The sequence below is a fragment of the Cuculus canorus genome, chromosome 5, assembly GCF_017976375.1.
Source record: "Cuculus canorus isolate bCucCan1 chromosome 5, bCucCan1.pri, whole genome shotgun sequence".
In the NCBI taxonomy this organism is placed as follows: domain Eukaryota; kingdom Metazoa; phylum Chordata; class Aves; order Cuculiformes; family Cuculidae; genus Cuculus; species Cuculus canorus.
Window position 1 is genome coordinate 54,279,330 of NC_071405.1, and position 18,986 is coordinate 54,298,315.

Here is an 18,986-nt window from a genome sequence, read left to right on the forward strand (position 1 = left end):
AAGCATATTCCCTGCTCTGCGCAATGTTGGCTTCTGTAGCCAGGTGATGACATTTCTGCCATTGTCTGCTGCTTTTACGTGATTATATATTGTGAAACACTAGATGCTGCTCATCATCTTGCTTCCCAAACTCCAAACAGGTGAAGTACAACATGCATTTCTTCTGGCTACACTTTGCTGTTACAACATGATTTACAGTCATAGAAGAGTGGGTTGTTGGTCTGGATTTTTTTTTCCAATGAAAGTTAAGATAAGCAACTTCAATCTTATCAATATCCGATGTGCTTCAAGGGAGGCACTGTTTGCCTAACATTTGTAACAGAGAAGGAAATAACTCCAGTTTATGGAATCTGTCTTTTCAGTTTTTATTAGGGCAAATTAAACTAACGGGTTGTATGTTTTTTTTACTTCAGTTTTAGTCATATGTGTAATCCAAGTTTGCTTTACATATTAGCTAATTTGGGAACAGCTATGAATAGTCTTCCTGTATCGAATTAAATAATTATTGATCTATTGCTCCTGTTTGTTCAGGAGTTTAGAAAAGCAAATGTATTAATGCGAGTATAGTAGGGTTTTCCTTAAATGTCCCAGTGTTGCATCAAATGACTCCTTGGGTTGTGAAAGAGAAAAAACACTTTGCCAGTAGTACCTGAGCTACTATTTTTCTCTTCCCCTCCATGTGTCTCACTGTTATTCTCTGCACCGTGACAGGAAAAGATTGGGTGTGGTAATTAGACTACTTGGGAGTCATCAGAGGAGCCTGGCTTTGCATCAGATACGTTCTGTAGTCATGGGTAAGTCGCTTCTCTGGGCTCCCATTTCCATGCATCCCGAGCTTCCCTAGTAAAAAGTTCTGCGTGGAAGGTAGGAACTATTGTGAAAGAAATGCAAAGTACAAGAAGCAGTGCAAAAATTACTCCTATGTTTCACTCTCTAAAAGCAATACGTGATAGAAGAGAATCTGCTGGCCTGAAAAGAAGCTGCACTACTGGTGTGCACGGAATGATCTAAGCCCGGACGAAGGCGAACGCGTGGCTACGCGCATGTTGGGGAAGAATGTCGGGCGTTTTCGTGTGCTTGGCATGTTTCAGTGAATGAAAGAGACCCTCATCTGTGAACGCCGTCTTAATGTTATTTTATACTCTGAAAGTTCGCCTGCTGCCAGAGCCGAGCAGGGGAGCAGGGCTGCAGGGGGAGCAATGACGAAGCAGCTTCTCGGTTTCCTGCCCTCGGAGGAGCAGCCAGCCTGCATTTTTTATTCTCAGACCAAAGCAACAGGGGAAGCCATATTCCAGCAGAAGAACCGAACAGTTTTAGAAACCTCAACAGCTTGTGTTCTTTGGGAAATTAAATTGCAGTTTTCCCGTGAAAGTAAATTGCGGGCGTTTGGTAAAACAGCCAACAGGATAGAGACGGCTTGAGGGTTTGTATTAGATGGAAAAACAGGGACAGGAGGAAGGATTTCTACTTTTTCTTCAGCAAAAGCTTCGGGAAAAAAGGGACCAAAAGAGAGAAACAGGAATTTCATAGAATCATAGATTAGTTAGGGTTGGAAGGGACCTTAAAGATCATCTAGTTCCAACCCCCTGCCATGGGCAGGAACATCCCACTAAATCAGGCTGCCGATTTAGGCTTTTTTCTCCAGTAAAAATCAGGCTTTTTCCTCCAGTAAAAGCGGTTCCTTAAAACAACAACAAAAAAAGCTTTCAGTCTGTTCGCTTTTCTTTAGGGAGAAGGGCAGGAAGGCTGAGCTCGGGGCATCCAACAGGCGCGTCCCGCCGGGTGTCGAACGGGCAGCCTTTTGCAGGGATCAGCTTCCAAATCAGAGCTGCAAACTCTCTCCCCGCCCCTTCCTCGCCGGGGGTTTCCCTCCTCGGCTGCAAACGGCGGCCGGAGCCAAGCCCAGAAGGTCAAGCGGAGGGGTGCGGGGTGCGGGTCGGTGCCAGGAATGGGCGCCGAGCGCCGGGAGCTGCGCCCGCTCGGGGAGGAGGAGGAGGAGGAGGAGTTGAGGAGCCTCCCCGCTCACTGCACTAGGAAGTGACGCTTTCCCCGAGTCCCGGAGAGAAAGAAACAAAGTTTGGGGCTTTCCCCCTCCCCCCTTTCTCCTTCTCGCCCCCGCCGGCTTTGCTGATCGCAGCTCCGCACCGCGCAGGTGAGCCAGCTGTTTCCTTCCCTCCTGCTCTCCCTGTGTTTGCTATTTATTATTATTTTATTTTATTTTTTTTTTTTCCCCGCACGATTTGCTTCCGTTTCCCTGCCATTTTGGAGAGGGGGTGTCTTTCCTGGGGCTGTTCTTTTAGGGAGTGTGCACGTATGTATGTGTGCGTGCTTCGTTTGTGTGCGCTGGGTGCAGGATGAGGAGGAAAAAATAATTCCCTTTGGAGGTGACGGGGATGCTGGGAGGGCCGGGGCTCGGCTGCTGAGCTCTTTCCTCCCTCTTTGGCCGCGGATCGTTCCGAGAGGTTGCTTTGCTGCTGCTTGGCTGCAGCAGCGCCTTGAGGATGCGCGTGTGTCCGTCTGAGCCCCCCGTGTTGCCGGGGGCTCGGGGGGCTCCGCTGGGCTTTTAGGTGGGGAGGAACGTGTTAGGTAATTTCTGACAGTCTCGTGCTCTCGAGTGTACGCTGCTCCTTCTCCGGCAGCGACTGCAAAGGGAGGGATTCTTCGCAGTTTACCAGCGTGAGCTGACACTTGCACCCACGCGCCTACGTGAGAGCCTTATATAATCCCCGCGAGTCCGTGAAGCAAGGGGTTATTTTTGGTTCGTAAAGTCTTGTGTGCTTGCAGCGTGAAAAGAAGTATTCTCTTTGCTCGGCCTTTACTGGGTATCCTCCTTCTTTTTTCTTAATACTCCCGAATAATTTGATTTCATCCCCACCGCACGTTCGGAGCGCGGCGTAGGTAAGAACGAGCGGTGAGCAGTTCAGGGAGGGGAAGAGAGAAAAAGAAATGTCCTAATGCAGAGACTGATATTAGGTTGTTTAGAGGGCGAGACTGCAGTCCCAAGCAGCAACAGCAGCAGCTTTATGACTGTGTGTAATTACAGAATGATTGCATAGGACAGCATTGTTGGAACGAATACGTATACACAGGCTATTGCGCAAGATTCCTGTACTGAACAAAACCTAGTTTAGCATTGCAAATGCTAAAAAGAGAATGTATTCTGCGTCGAACATTGCTCTTTGACTTCACCGAAGACACAGAGAGGGGAAAAGGAGAAGTGAAGCCAGGCTGACGGTAGAAGTCATGGCTCTGACCAGCTCGGCAGCCTCTGAAATCACAGAAGAAATAGAAAGCTCGTTGAATCTGTGGGTTCGTGTTTCCACAGTGATTATGCAGCAGGTTAAAAATGGGCAGGTTTGCCAACCTGCGGGTCTAGTGTAATTCTTGATCTGCTCTAATTTCTTGTGTGCGAGAAACGTCTGTGTGAAAATAAGCAACTGCAGTTCAGCTAGCTCGATTGGAAACCGAGAGAGGAGCATTGGGGAGAGTTTCTTTGTCAGGCCACAAAAATTAGAGCTTGAAAGGAGTGCTAGACTAGACATAAGTTTTGAACACGTTGTTTCAACTTCAGTTGAAGAGTTGCATCTTGCTTGGTAATCTTGTGGGCAGCATTGGCTGAGGGATCGAACAAGTCATCGAGAGGGTGTCACTGACACTGTCTTAGAAAGTCTTAACTAAGACTTTGAAAGACGCTAAAACTATGCCAAAGTTCTTTCAGATAGAACTTAAGGTACCTAAGATTTGTTGTTCAGAGATGCTGTTTACCAGTGATTTTTATTACTTTAGTTTTGGAAGTACTTGGAATTAATGAGATATCAACTCCAAAAGATTTCAGATCTGGTGCTCAGAAATCGGCCTTTTTAAGATTAGATACAATTTTCTAGAAATGTGATATTTAGCTGTCATTGCTGATGTCTTAAAAGCTGTGAAGGCTTGTAAAGTGTTTTAAGCACTGTGATGGAAAGTACTACAAACATGGAAGGCTGCTTTAAAATTCTTCAGTGTTCAACTAGAATATTATTGAACATTGTTATCCCATGGGCAGGCACATCCCACTGGGCACCCTGATCCAGTGGGATGTTCCTGCCCGTGGCAGGGGAGTTGGAACTAGATGATCTTTAAGGTCCCTTCCAACCCAAACTATTCTGTGATTCTAGGATTTTAGTTGAACACACAGAACATCTTATTACTGGGAATTTCCTCAGGGTTGTCAACCCAATGGTTCAGGCAAAATGTTTGTAATGAAAAAAATAGTGATGTGCTGAAGAAGTTTGTTGGTTTTTTAGCAAGCTGCTAATTAACCACAAAACTAGGCTTGTCACTTAAAAAACTTACTTTTGTAGTGTTACTTCTGTAAGTTTATTGGAGCATCTTATTTTAATGCAAATAAGCAAAGATACGTTAATCTACGCATTCCTATGATGTTCTATTTGTAGATTTTTCTATGAATTGCTCTTCATGTCTTGGCTGACTTGTCAGTCTATGTTATATTGGGTGTTTTAAGGTCAAAGTTACTTCTGGGGAAAACCATAAACAGTGCTTAACCTGTGTGGTGGGAGAAGGATGTTTTAGGCCAGGATTCTTTGGCTTGTATGGAAAAGAGTGGGTAACTATCCTGTCAGTGAGTTGTCCTGTGGTACTTGGTGTAGTGAGTCACAGACAGACATCGTGTGCATATTAGCAGAATGGAAGCAAGACTTTAACCCATCCAGGTGGATGGGAGTAGTGGTGATATGAAATGATGAGGGCTGTAGGACATTACAGGCCTTTTGAAAGTTTACGTGCTCGTTCCAGATGTTAATTTATGCTTTTGCATTTTTGCTGTTACTGCCACTTGTAAGTGAAAGCTGCAGCACTACAGGAGGCATTTCCTGATCCTGTTGCCAAAGTGTTTTCTATATGCTTAGCAATTTTTGAGGAGTTTTTACTCAAGCAACTTACCTACTTTTTCCTGAGCTCAGATAAGCACTTAGCAGCCACTTTTTTAACCTACTGATCAAATAATGGAATGAGGGTGTTGAAGGGACTTGTGTTAGGGAGAAGAGCTGATTTGTTTTTGTTGTTTCACCTTTTCTTAAAAAAAAAAAACCAACCCCCTTGTTTTTTTTCCTCTTCCAAGGCATTGCATACAATCTTAGTATTGGTTGCAGTAAGGTACAGTTTATAGTACAATGAGATGTGGTAAATATGCATGTTATCTCCAGTGCAGTTAGTTATATTCTAAGTGACATAAAGAGAGAAATTAGCCACTTTTCTCTGAGTGTTCATCATATGAAAGGTGAGGGGGCAGAAGCTTTAGTGGTGAGGTTTTGCAACACGTGTCCAAAAAGCTGGCAAATTCTGGCACAGTCAGGCCAAGGCTAATGAGTCAGCTTCAAATGGAAGACTTGTCACTGAGCAATTTGTAAATAGGAGGGATGTACTGCTAATTCAAGGAAATATCGTTAGGACCTCCCCTAATAATTGGGATAGTGTGGCACAGAGCTATCTGTCAGATGGGAGTTGTTCATGCTTTGAATCATATGTTCCAGTTAGTGTGATTAGAGCATTCAAACCAAGAAATCCTCGTTGTGCGATATGTCAGTCCTTGAAGGAGGTGGTTTCTCAGGTAATAATTTAAATTTTTGTAGCAGCGTACCAGCAGCTTGCATTCCACGTGGGAACTCCTTGGCAGCTGCAGCTCCCGGTGCACAAATGACATGTGTTTCCAGCATGAGGCTGCCCAATTCACAATGTTTTGCGTAACTCCTGTTTCTGAATGGTCTCCAACTGTAGCCCTTCTCGAGCGCTCTGCTGATGAGCTCTAGCAGCTGAAAAATGCACAGAATGTTAGGAGAAAAATGTCAATGTATTCATTTTGAATGCAGCCAGCATGCAGGTATTCGGGAGCAAAGGATTGAGTGGGCATGCAGAGATAAATCTTGGTAATTAATTTTTTGCTTTCCTGGCTTTGTTGATGCTTTTTGTCATATTTGGTGCAACTGACAGCCACTTGATCAGGCCCAAATTCATATAACTCATAAATGCCATTTGTATGGAAGATGTATAGATATTCTTTGAAATTTACATCTCTGAAAAATGAATGTTCTTTTTATGTACAAGTAAATTACATGAATGCCTCTTTTATGTTGACAGCTGGTGTTGATCAAGAAATTAAAAACTGGGAAAAGCTAGATTTGGAGGGAGTGGCAGTGTTCAGCAGGGTTGAATTGTTTTGTTTTTATTTTATAGACATCTTCAAAGGCCTGCAGCAAAACATGGAATAACACTTCCTTTTTAGTCTTTAGTTTTTGAAAATTAAAGTTGTTCTCTGTAGTTGAACCTAAGTATTGATAAAGATTAAACCAAGTTAAATGCTATTAATGACTGTAGTAAACTGAGAAGCAGTTCTGATATGTTTTGTACTAAATTTGTTACCGATTCATTACATGTTCAGTATTGGGCTGTAAAGAGCTGGGAATTCAAACTGAGTCAGCATTCCTATATTATTTCCTCTTTGCTGTGTATTATCTTCTCACATCAAAACTAGTTCTCAGTTGCTTGGCTTTCCCCATCATAGCTTACTGATAGGAGAGGTCATACTAAAATAATTTGTATTGGTATACCCTCTTGTCACTTGTTTTGGGAAGATGAATAAAATGTGTGTTGGTGTACTTATATGTGTATGCTATTCTGTTATAGACCCTTAAGCTTCTCATATTATAACTTGGTTTCCCTGAGAACAAATGTTTCCTTTTCTTGTGATGTTGGAGTACAGTTTGTGACGTTTCATTTACTTTTTCAAAGAACTTTTTGAAGTTTTTTTGTTTGACTATTTGTACTATTATTTCAAGCTTGAATATCATGCTAATTTTTTAGTTTTACCTGTGTTTATTGTTTTTAATAATGTTGCTTTTGGTATTTCTAGAGCTATAGTGACCAAAACATGCATGAATTGTGACTGCAGGGATTGTTCTTGTCCTTTTATATCAAGGAGTTTTAACTGAGAAGACTTTGAAATACTGGTTTGTCTTTGCAGTCTGGTTGTGGTACAGTATAATATGATTGATATCCAGCTACCAGATCAGCTGCATCCCTTCAGTGTGGGGAGAGTCAAGGCTGTTCTCTGAAGCTACAAATTGTTGGGCAGTCGTCTGTTTTCTGGTGTGCATTGTAATGCAGTTTAAAGTTGAAAATAGTTCCAGAATTTTGAATAACCTCCAAATTGCCTTGTTATTGTGTAGTTCATGGGGTAAAAGTGCATTTCTGTTTGGATCCCAGGTTAATAGAGGTTGTTGCATGATTTCAAACTTGACTTAATGATGTGTGCTTAAGTGGGGCCTTATCTGCTATGTCTGCATACACTTAGGATACCTTGGGCATCTCTTTTTGAACACCTGCATCTGTCTCTTAGTAGTTTCTCATAAATTACATTATTGTTTAGCATTTTATAGTAATGCAAGTCAACTATTCCTGCGTTTTCGTAGTGTACTTAATGGTTCACTTTATTGATCTTGAATAGTCACTTTTACACACCTTGACAAGTAAAGTAAAACGAAGTGCCATATGTTAAAAATACTCTTAGGATTTTACTGGATTGTTTGCTGTTAAACTGTCTTGTTTTTGGGGTTTATTTCTTCCTACACAATGTATTGTTCATTCTTTCAGCCACTTCCTGAAAGGAAAGTTTGCTGTGTCTGTGGGAAATTACTGCCCTGGGTGGAGAATGATTTAACAAAGTGTTGTCCTGTTTTGAATTTGGTTTTGTACCACTCAAGAACAAAATCCTAGCGCTGTCGAATTCGTGGTGAGAGGATGAGTGTGTCACAGCTGTAAGGCTTTCTGATTGCCTTAGGAGATTCCAATGATGAGAATTTAGGATGCCAAATACTTACGTATGTGAAACCAGCAGGGAAATCTGACTGCTCCTATTGTTTTTTTTCTTGATTTTATGACTTAGAAAATTCTGAGTTGAATTATTCTCTTAAATTCTTTTTTTTGCAAGCTCTAGACGTTATTCTGTACGAGACCTGCTAATTATTTGGTGTATATGTAATATAATCTTGATTCTGTTGAATTAAAATTATAAATTTATTTAGAATTTCTATTGGAAAGCTATTATATTTTTCAACTTTTTAGAAAATATGAATATTTTTTCAAGTATATATAATGAGTAAATCACCTAGTCTTTCTAAAAGAATTTGTTTAAATGAGGCTGTTTTAAGAGATATTGAGATGCCTGGAGAGATGTAAATGAATATACTATAAATGAAAGCTAGGAATAAAAAAGTACTACTGTACAGTTCGGCATTCTTAATAATGAGAGTTTAAGGTGCCCTCCTTGAATATTTGGAAAGTCTTTTGCACATAAAGGGTGTTATTGCAAGTAAATGTGCAAAATGTTGCATTTGATTATGCGCTTCATTTTTGCTGATAATAGTTTCAGTATTGAAGTGGTCTTTGTTACCACAATTTTCTAAATATGTGCAAGAATGCAAAATATATTTATTTCCTATTGAAATATGAGAACTACTTTGACTCTTTTGTTGTTGTGGTTTTGGGTTTTTTTTGGGTTTTAATGCTATTCTTTCTTTGGCAAAAGTGAAGCATTTCAGATACGGTACTAGCTGACTTACTTTGCTATTACTACTATTTCTTTCTTAGAAAATGTACTGTAACTACTTCTGTAGAAAAATTCGATCTATAATAAAATGTTCTTTTATTGTGTAAGAATATGAAAAGAAGAATGTGGACCTCCTTATAAATTAATTTTAATTTTGATTTTGAGATGCAAACAATAAACATTTGAAGCATTAAGGTATTAAAAACCTAGGAAATTTGATATACATGATATTGTGCTTAGGTTTTAATGGTGAATAATGGACTGCCTTGCAAGAAGCTGCATTGAAGTAAATGGTGATACTTTGATTTAAAAAATGAACAAAGCCTATCTGAGGTTTTTAATTTGCAGTATAAATAAACCAAGTTACCTTATCTTTACAGAGGAAATTAATATACCGAGACCTTTTTTAGCAAAATAAATAAAATGCAGATTTGAGTCCTTCATTTGTAAAGTTTTTCTCTGCAGCCAGTGGAGCTCCTAAATCATAAGAACTACTATTGAAATAAATTGCATACTGGAAGATTCAGTTTCCTCATTCAGGTAATCTCTCCTGGCGTTTTAAAATGAGCTAGCCTGCCTTTGCACACTTGTGTGTAAAAATGTAAAAAAGACTTGTTTGTCTAAGAAGGACATAAGCACCTATACTTCTAAATTGTAAAGCGTGGGAGAGAAAAGGAACTTGGGCAGACTGGTCATAAGGAAGCAAGGTATTTCTCCGACACAGAGGTGATAAAGTAAGGTTAGAGACCTTTCACTGGACTTAAGGTTGCACTGCTGCTTTTTAATGAGTTTGTGGAGTTCTCCATGAGGCAGCTCTGTCAAAGGTTTCATTAAGCCAGTATGAGACCAAACGCAGTGGCCCAGATGTTAACATCATCTGCTTGACCATGTGTATTTAGATATTTAGTTAAAGGGATAGTGTATTTGATACTTGGAGCTGATGTTAAAACAGCCGTGTTGGGAACGTGCTGCTTCTTTTGTGCTGACTGTATATTTTGTTGACATTGAATTGGCTTTTTTTAAAAAGTGGTTGGTATTTGTTTTGCGTTTCCTTCCCAGTGGTGATAAATCCAAATCAATAATCTGTTCCAATGCTGAACAGCCATAATCTGTTATTACTGTGAAGTTACTGTTGATATTTGTGGAAGAATGAGTTTCCAATGGAAGAGCAACATTTCTTGTTTTTAAAAGACAACCCCAAAACAAACAAGCGCTCCTATGCATATACAAAATATGGAATTGCCAAGGTGAGAAGGCGTTTACATTTAGACGCTTTTAATGCTTCCTTCATAAAAGGTATCCGTATTTAAACTATACTTGGATTTGGATCTCAAGTTGCAAACACTTACTTCAGTTCATCAACTACCACAGTGGCATGCTTCAAGGACTGCATCACAAAAAACCAAACACTAAAACTCAGTGTTTGAACTGGTTCACACATTACTGTGCTAAAGAGCAGAGATGACACTGTTTGCAGCCCTTTGGTGCCTAATATAGAAAGATAATTCCTTAAGAAATAAAAATGTGATTTTCTATGGTTTGTTGTCAAAAATTTGAGCAGAAATTGACCGAAGAGGGTTTGTGAGAATAATTCAAATCTGCATATTATGGTTTGTTTCTGCTCTTCTCATTGTGAGTGTTGATAAAATATTAAGACAATAATTCCCAGGCTACATGGTATACATGAGTCTACAGTTTTACTCCGTTTCTTTCATATTCTGAGCCAGTATGGTTTTACTGCAGGTTTTTACTACTTTAGTTGGAATAGTATGTATGTGGCAAAACTTAGTCCTTTAGAGGTGTCCTGTGTGTCAAAAACAAATTTGAGGGTCCCATTTACTCGTGAAGGTTGATTTACTGTGACTGGGTGTGAACCAGCAGTTCTTCTGGAGTCTGTTTCGGGAATGAAGCCTAGAAACTAGAATTTCCCCCCTAGGAGTTAGGGGGAGCTTCCTAACGTATTAGCTGGGTTAAAATGTTTAAGAAGTCACATTCATACTCTTATGAAGGAGTCAATGGCTTGTAGCCGGTAAAATCCTAAGTAAAATCTTGTTCTTGGTATCTTTTATTAGCCTGAAGTGCTTTTAGTGTTCTATACCCAATTTAACTGGTGTTAATATCCTGTGTGGGGAGAGGAAGTGTTTGTGTTTATGACTTCATTGAGCCTTTCATTCATTCATAGACACAACAAGCTGCTTACACTGGAACTAAAATGGTCAGCAAGAAGGAGCAGGTGCCTAGAGCTTAGAGGAAGCCTTGCTCTTTGGCCTGACCCAGAAGACCACTAGGTCTACCAGTCACAGAATATCCTGCATCTGATAAACGAGTCTAGCCTTACATTTACAAACTATTAGATGTCTGACTACTGGGCAGCTAAGACCAAAGACAGACAGACTTGAGAGAGAAAGCAACAAAGTCCTATTTGGGGAACAAGTGTTTTCTGGTGCCGGAGGATATACAACAAAACTGTTTCCAACTTTCTCCCTTTCTTGCAATCTCACTGCTGACATCTTAATGTACATTGTTTATGCCTTGTTATAATCTCTGCTTTAAGGTGAGGTAACTGCCCTCAACAAAGAGTCTACAAAACTGCACTCTAACCTGACAAGTAGTGTCACAACAAAAGTGGGAATGGAGACTTTTCCCCACCCAGGGGAGCCAATTGATGGTGGCTCTGGTCGGGAAGGTGTGATGTGGGAGACTATATTTGCATGTCCATGCTGAGTGAGTGTCTTGTCAGCAGGGTTTGTACAGGAGGCCGCACCTTTTCACACCAACTGTGTTTGAGGAGGAACAGGTTTTGTTGTTCGGAAGTAGTTCTTGGCACACTCTGTGGACCTCCAGCATACAGAGGCACTTAAACCTTAGGTAGCACAGCAACTTCTTTACATTCAAATTCAGTTATATGTTTGCCTGTATGATGCATCCTCTGTGGGTCATTTTGAATGTTTTTTTCTCTTGGACAACCTGATTAAAAATCTGACTTTTGATTCTCCAAGAGGTGCTTAAACTCTTCTTGTTTGTTCTAGAAATCCGAGATGTGGAACTAAGGCTTCTGGAGTGCATTCTAGAATGCAGCAATTTCTGTAAGGAGCAGATTGAGTTGAGTTTCCCTAGCCAAGTTACTCACTTGGCTTTAAATCAGGTTGCCAGTGAGCAAAATGATCATCTCCGCGTTTCTGTGCCCTTAAGTGATTTCAGTGTGGCTCTTTTACAGAATTATTTCATACTTATCTGTTTCTCAGTTGGATAACTTTGGCAGTGTCATTGAAAAGGTCAGCAATGGGAGTAGCCAAAGTGGTAGATCAACTTTCTTCCTTGCAGCATCGTTCCAGGGCATTGTTCCTGGGTGGTTGTACATCTGTCAGTTGCTGTGTTATGTTTTTTTATTGTGAAGGTGAACAGAAGTACTCATTTTCCTGTGTGCTAAAAAATATTTTAAGACGACAGTTCTTTCTGAGTGACTTGATTTATGAGAGAAGTGTATGGTTTGGAACTGGAGGGATATTCTGAATTTTGTGACAGCTCAAACTAAGTTATTGTAAGTGACAAAATTTGCTTGGGAGAGTGGTCTAGATTAAGTGTAGGATGTCTGGTTGTCTACAAGTAACCATCTGAGCCGTACAGTTTGGATGTGTGGAGGGAATGTGAAAATCTATTCACATCTTTAGTTACTCAACTAGTTTATTTTTGGGAGCTCCTGAAGTGGCAGTACACAGTGACCCTGTCTGAAGGGGAAAAGTGCAATGGCTTTGAATACAGAAAACTTAGTGAATATTTTGTCAAGTTACTTGCTACTATAATGGAGATTTTAACCCTTTGCTTTTACTTTGAACATTTTTGCATAATGTTGATATATTTTACTGAAAAGCCTTATACCAATGTGTCAGCACGAACTTGCTTAATGCATCATTCAACATATTTGAAGAATATGAGGTTTTCTTGTTTGAAAAGGGGGGGGAAATATTTGGTGGTAGATTGCAAGGGTTTGTAACCCTTGAAAATTTTAAGTTCATATGCTTCATTAGGAATAGCTGTAGCTTGGATTCAGAATGGATTCTGGGCACAAGATGCTACAGCATAGAAAAGGCATCTGTCTTCTGTCACACAGGTAATATTGGACTGCAAACAAACAAGGAGCTGAGAGAAGTTGTATTTATGTACAAAAGCACATCTGTACTTTTCATGACACCAATAGTTCTTTTGCAGGATGTGGCTACGGAGACACAGCAAACAGAATCAAAACCTGAAAGTAAGACCTACAAAATCTTGAGGAAATTGCCCTTCCTGTAGTAAGTTTTCTGCCCATGATTGATTTGCAAAAAACTACTGCCACTTAGCTTAGTGCATAAGAAAGTGAGAACAATAAAGCTTTATTGTAGCATGTTCCTTGTGGCTCCTGCAGTCCAGGTTTGGAGAGCTCATACAAGCTTGCATGGAGTAAATGGGGAGGTTATTCTGGAAGAAAGTTGGTTTTCTTTTGCCTTACAGTATTCTGTGCTCTGACACCATCAGAAGTTCACAACTACATTATCAGTTTAGTGGGGAACTACCTCATTGCTGGAAATAAGTTATTTTGAAGCATTTTACTTAATGTTACTTGCAGTTGTCCCACTGAAAAATGAAAGCTGTGTTCATTACTCTTAATCATCTCATATCCCTTTATTCAATCACACAATTCACTTGTCTCACAGCAGCACTGCAGGATTTCTTACAGCTGCTGAATTTTGAGAACAGATAAGTTACCGATCACTTTGAGGGGAAAGAAGAACTGATTTGATTTTTATGTGTTATACAAACAAACCTTAAAAAAATGCCAGCATATGAAGAAATCAAGCAAAGATAAAAACTTGGCATGATGGCATGGAGACCATTTTCCTTTAAAGGTGACTTCTCCCCAACTTTTTTTTAAACTTTTTTTTTAATAAGGAAAATCTGGAAAACTCATATGTGTGTGAAACAATGTCAACTATCAGCTTATCTGTTCAGCAACAGTCCCTTGCTATTGTTAAATACAATTGCTGGCAAAAAATTGTCTTGTGTCTCACAGTCTCACGTCTTAATTGAAGACAGGGATGTTAATTTAGTTTTTTAAGATTTTTTTTTTCTGAAGTGTATATTACATTTTGGTTTCAAACAGTATGAGTTCTTTTTTATTTTCAGTACCCTCAGTGCTAGTTTTCAACTTCATTTTAATAAATCTAGAACTTTCTTATTTGTCCAGCATTTTAGATTAGCTGTTCCTAGTTTTAAAAATAAAAGCAGTACATTGTAAAAATTAAAATATTTCCAGCTGAAAAAGCTCTCTTTTTCCCTCCTCTTTGTAGATCACCTTAAATAGAGGTGTAATGATTATAAACAGCTTGTTGCTTAAACATGAGAAAATACATTTGTACTTTCATGTTGCTTAATAGTCTGTTGATGTCTGAGAAAGTTCTCAAACAAACTTAATTTTCAGATGTGAAAAAAATCCAAAGTCCTTGATGCATCTTTTACAAGAACTTCTTGAAAGCAGAACAACTATTTTTATTTTAAAACTTAACGGAATTTTTTTTACAGTTCCTCAGTGACTGCAGAGACATTATTAATACACTAGAGCCTTTGTAATTTAATCAGATTGTGTAGTGCTTGTTTGTGGGGATAAAGCATCATTTTAAGAAAAAAAAATGTTTAAAGTACTTATGAAGAACTTCTTACATTTAGAATAGTTCTTACCTGTATGTGTATGCGTGTATACATGCAGCATAGGTATAACGTGTAGTCAAGATAGAGTACACTGGTTACTGATCACTGGTGTTGCTTATTGTGACTTCAAACAAAATGCGCTTTGCAAATAGCATTCATGTCTTCTTGCCAAATAAAATATCCAAATATAAACTGGATACTAGCATAAGGGAAAATACCATCTTTGACCAGGTTGCAAATATTTTATGGCCTTCATTTCATTGAAAGCATTTAATATCTTGTTAATGGTGGATTAAAGCATTTGAGAGAGATGCTTTGTTTTAGAGTTTTTCTTGAGGGTTCTGGATTGCAGTATATGTGGTATTTTAGTGCTCAAATAAAGAAACCTCAAACCCTGTTAGCAAAGTCTGAAGGCTGTAATGTTGCTAGGTTCTTTTTAATCTGATTTATCATTTTAGGGAGTTTTCTTTCCTTCTGATGCAGAAGTTGAAAAAGAATCTGGGAATATTCATGGCTTGTGGAAATGCAGAACAAGCAGGATAAACAACAAAAGAGGCTGTATATTTAAAATTGAAAAATTCTCATCCAAATTAAGTGAATGTGTTGCGGGATGCCTTTATGGTGGACGGGATGCAGGACCCCATGCTTGTGCTGCAAACATCAATCAGGGTCATTTCATGCCTGGCTGAGCTTGGGTAGTGCTAAATTAATGAGGGCAGGGACCTGGATGTCCCAGCAGCCACAGGTCCCGGCGTGCCAGGCTGTCTGCCAGGACTGGCGAAGGTGCCGGGTGCCTGGGTTTGAGGGCAGCCTGTGCTTCCCGACGCTGGACACCCGTGAGCTCAGCAGCAGGGTGGACACAAACCCTTTGAGAGATACTGTTTCTGCAGGCTCTCAGTTGAGTTCTTGCTCAGCAGCTGATACATTTCATTGGGAAATGCGACATCAGAAAAGCACACTTTTAGACTCCAAGTGGCTTTGGAGCAGCTGTACTGCAGCTAAATAAATATAACCCTCTGCAAGAGGAAATAACTTTTCTACCAGATATATGCACAGATGGATTGTAATCATACCGTGGCCAGTGTTTGCCTCCACAGGAGAAAAAAACTTTTTAATAGAGAGCTATAAATGGAAATTTGTGCTTACACTAGCTTCTTGCAGCAGCAATTGGAGAGCCATAACTCCTGCCTGCCTGCTGAGAGTGAGATAGATGGCTTAGGGAGTTTGGAAAACTAAAGGAGCTAGGGAGATACAGGCCATGAGCTGCAAAAGCAATGTATGTTAAAATCTATTGGACCCCAGATGCCTACAAAAGTGTCTGGGAGTAATTCTTCTGCAGTAGTATGGTGGATCTGGATAACAGAGGTGGATGTGCTAGAGGTACTATAACATACCGGTTGTCACTATATTCAGAGAGAACAGGGGAGGATAACCTTCCCCTCCCGGGGGGGAACCAATATCTTGCCACATCCAAAATAAAGATTTTGTTTGGGATAGAAAAATAAGATTTTTTTTTTTTTTAAAGATTTCAAATTTTGAAGATACTTAGTAATTACAGGTATTCTTCTTAAAAATATTTGATAATGAGTGGAGCAACGTACAGAGCTAAAATCATGCACACACAGCGCTTATGAGGGCTGCTGTTCCTTCAGGAAGGAATTACGATGCTAGAATAGTGGATTTGGTGCTAGATCATTACCTTTTTTTTTTTCTTTAATGAATGAGGGAGATCTTTAATGAATATTTTAATGAAGTGTTGTTCATGACTTCAAATACTAAGATACTTTAATGAAGAGGGAGTTGTTACTGATGGGATTTTGCTTTAAAAGGCAACTTCAAATTAAAAGCAAGCGTGTAAATTAAAACACGTTTCTGTGTCTTAAAATAAATGGATTTTATCTCCTGACAGAAGTGGTTCCATTTGCAGAGGAGACCTTAGGGCCATGTGGTGGAGTTGAATGCCTTGAAGACCAAAAAGCAACTTTACATCAAGTGCATACGTTTGCAATTTTATGTCTGCTGCTTTTTTTTTCTTTTTTAAAAAAGAAAAATATAGTTTGCTAAGCTTTAGTGTTGGTGGGAAGAGGTGGTCAGTGATTGCTTTTAAACACTTGAGTTTTCCAGAATGCCTGGGAAGGACATGGTGCTGCTTTTGTGGGGCATGTTTACAGAGTTGTGTGTGGCAGAAGAGGCTGAAGCAGATTTCTTTGTGGTCCACAGGCCAGTTTTCCACAGCCCTCAGCAAACTGGTCACCACTGATTATTATTTCCACATGTCGGTTTTGTGCATGAAGCTACTTTGGGGAATTGAAGCCAAAATTCAGGAGTTGGAAGGTTAATTATTTCCCTTGCCTTTTTGCATGTGTGTGCAAATTTTCTTGGAGGAAGAGGGGAGAGTGTGTTAACCATTTACCGGTGTACATCTCCCATTGTTCCTCCCCAGAATGACTGTGAAGGTTATTCCATGGCTGGTTTAGTGAAATAGCTAAGTCACTCTCAGTAGTAGAGACTGTTGAAGGTACACAGATTAGCCAGAAACCAATGTTGGGTGGATTTTGTTACTGAAGAGTTAGCTCTCCATAATGAACAGGAAAAGAATATGTCCATATTTGGCTGAGGAAATATTTATTATTGCAGCTAGGCAAGCAAAGTATCTTTATTGCTATGGGCTTTATTTTAAAATAAACGGTTTATTCAAAGACCACCGGAAGTGTCATTTTACTTGCTGAAGTTATAAAAAGCTTTAAAAGTTGGAGTGTGATAAGCAATTTCCTTTTTTAATATTAGAGTTGCAGATCTGCTTATTTTAGAATTTGACTTGAGAGCTGGTGAAGTGATACTGGGAGTTGAGTGAGTAACAGGTGTTTGGTATTTTACCACTGCTGCTGTTAAAAGCCTGAACCTTTTAAGTCCGGTGTCTACTGAATGTTAGGGGGAGGTATGTGTATGAAATTTTTCAATTGTTTTCTTTGAGAATTCACAGTCTTTCAAACTATAAGCAGTTCTTCCAATGATGTTGAGAAATTTGGTGCACAATAGTCTTTTCCTATCCGAAAAAAGATGTGTTAATTCATATTCACCATGCAAATACCTGTGCATAAAATTAGAAGATATATATTAACAAGTGAAATGTTTGGGAAAACTTTTTATTTCTTGAAGGAAGGGAGCTGAGTAGTGTAACTAAAATGGTAAACAACTTATTTTTATTGTTTGTAGCTTTTTAAAGTCCAAATTTGTCATATTATTTTCAGATAAGCAGAAGTAAAAAAAAATATATATAATAAATTACTAATTGTGAGAAGCTACTTAAAAAAAAAAACAACAAAAAGGCACACTAAGAAGTTGTTACAGTTGCTTAGTTGGATGGCTAGTTCAGGTATTTTGAAACAATTCATCCTGCTGTGATATCTTTGTGGAACTAAGTATTTAACTGGAAGGCATCATGTTTTAGAAAATGGACAAAATGTACTGGGAATGTAGGTGCAAGGGAAGTGCATCTGCAGGGACTGATACGCTTCTGATTTCAGAAGGGAGATACTTTCTTCTTCCTGCTAGCTTATACATCATCTCACCTTTTTCTCACGTGTTAGCTTCCCATGTATTGCAACATGAATAAAACCCAACCATTGTACGTGACCTCAATCTGAAATTGAAAGTAGTAAATTCTTCAGCCTTGGGCCTCTGAAACTGCTTCTTGAGGAAATCCCTGTCACTGCGCAGATGCTGTTGTGAAGGTTTATGCCAACACCAGGGTCACACATCTTGAAGAAGATGGGCTGAAGATACCTGAAGAATGTGGAAGCTAGACCTTTAGAAATGACTATAGTAACACAAACTTAGCCTACTATGTGCAGGAGCTATGTACGCGTAGAAGCCATTCTTTTACCTGAACTTTTCTCCTTGCTGGTCTCATGTGCAGGTAGTGATGAGTATGAATTTTCTTCTGCTTTTTTGTTAACTTTGTGGCTAACAGTACTTATGTGACTCTGATTTGGCAGATTGTATTTGCAAGGGAACCTTTTGTGCTGAGTGTTCAAGTTTTTTCATAAGTGAGAGAGAGAACAAAGGCATAAACATAAGTGATGGGATGTTTAGAAACAGAATTGACTTAACAACTTAGTCTACTGTAATAGGTGAATTTCATCATGGTAATTGTTTTTTCTAAGTAGCACTGTGACTTAACATTCCTTGTGCATAACTCTCAAGGCTTTTTTTTATTTTGGTAAGCAGTTTCTATAAATACATAGCTTTTTATGGAAAAGGGAAGAATAAGACTTGCAATTTCATTGCTAGCATTTGTGTTTAAAAACTCTGGCCCTTATTTTATTTTTTCCATGACACTTAGTTGTATTTCACAACCTAATGTGTGATGGTTCTGCCCCTCCCTTCCCCCTTAAATGATAGAAATCCAGTGTTTGGGGCTGCAGAGTGAAACCAGAGCTGAGGGTCATGGTGACCCCCCCACCTCCAGGGCTTCCGAAGGGTCGGAGGTGGCAGCAGCAGAGCTTCTTCCGCGGTTTGCTGAAAGAGTCCTTGTTTCTGCAGACCAACTGTTGTGATCTCTGCCACGTTTCTGCTAAAAAATCAGTGAGTTTTTCTCTTAACTTGGCTGGAGACAGAATGAAACAGAAGATTCAGTTTGGGGTACAAGGGGTGGAAGCTTGTCCGTGCACAGGTGGGCTCTGAACGTGTGCAACTC

At 39.5% G+C, this 18,986-nt stretch overlaps 1 protein-coding gene across 2 annotated transcripts in view; it reads left to right on the plus strand.

Annotated features, from left to right (window-relative positions):
- The first annotated feature begins 1,900 nt into the window (after window positions 1–1,900).
- MIDEAS (mitotic deacetylase associated SANT domain protein) overlaps window positions 1,901–18,986 on the plus strand; it is a 53,125-nt gene continuing 36,039 nt past the window's right edge. The window contains exon 1 of one of the 2 annotated variants that reach the window (XM_009564025.2): window positions 1,901–2,152. The gene's annotated coding sequence lies outside the window, so the exon portion shown is untranslated. Of the gene's footprint in view, window positions 2,153–2,293; window positions 2,312–18,986 lie in introns of those variants that run through there. The other variant, XM_054066551.1, reaches the window with a different exon arrangement.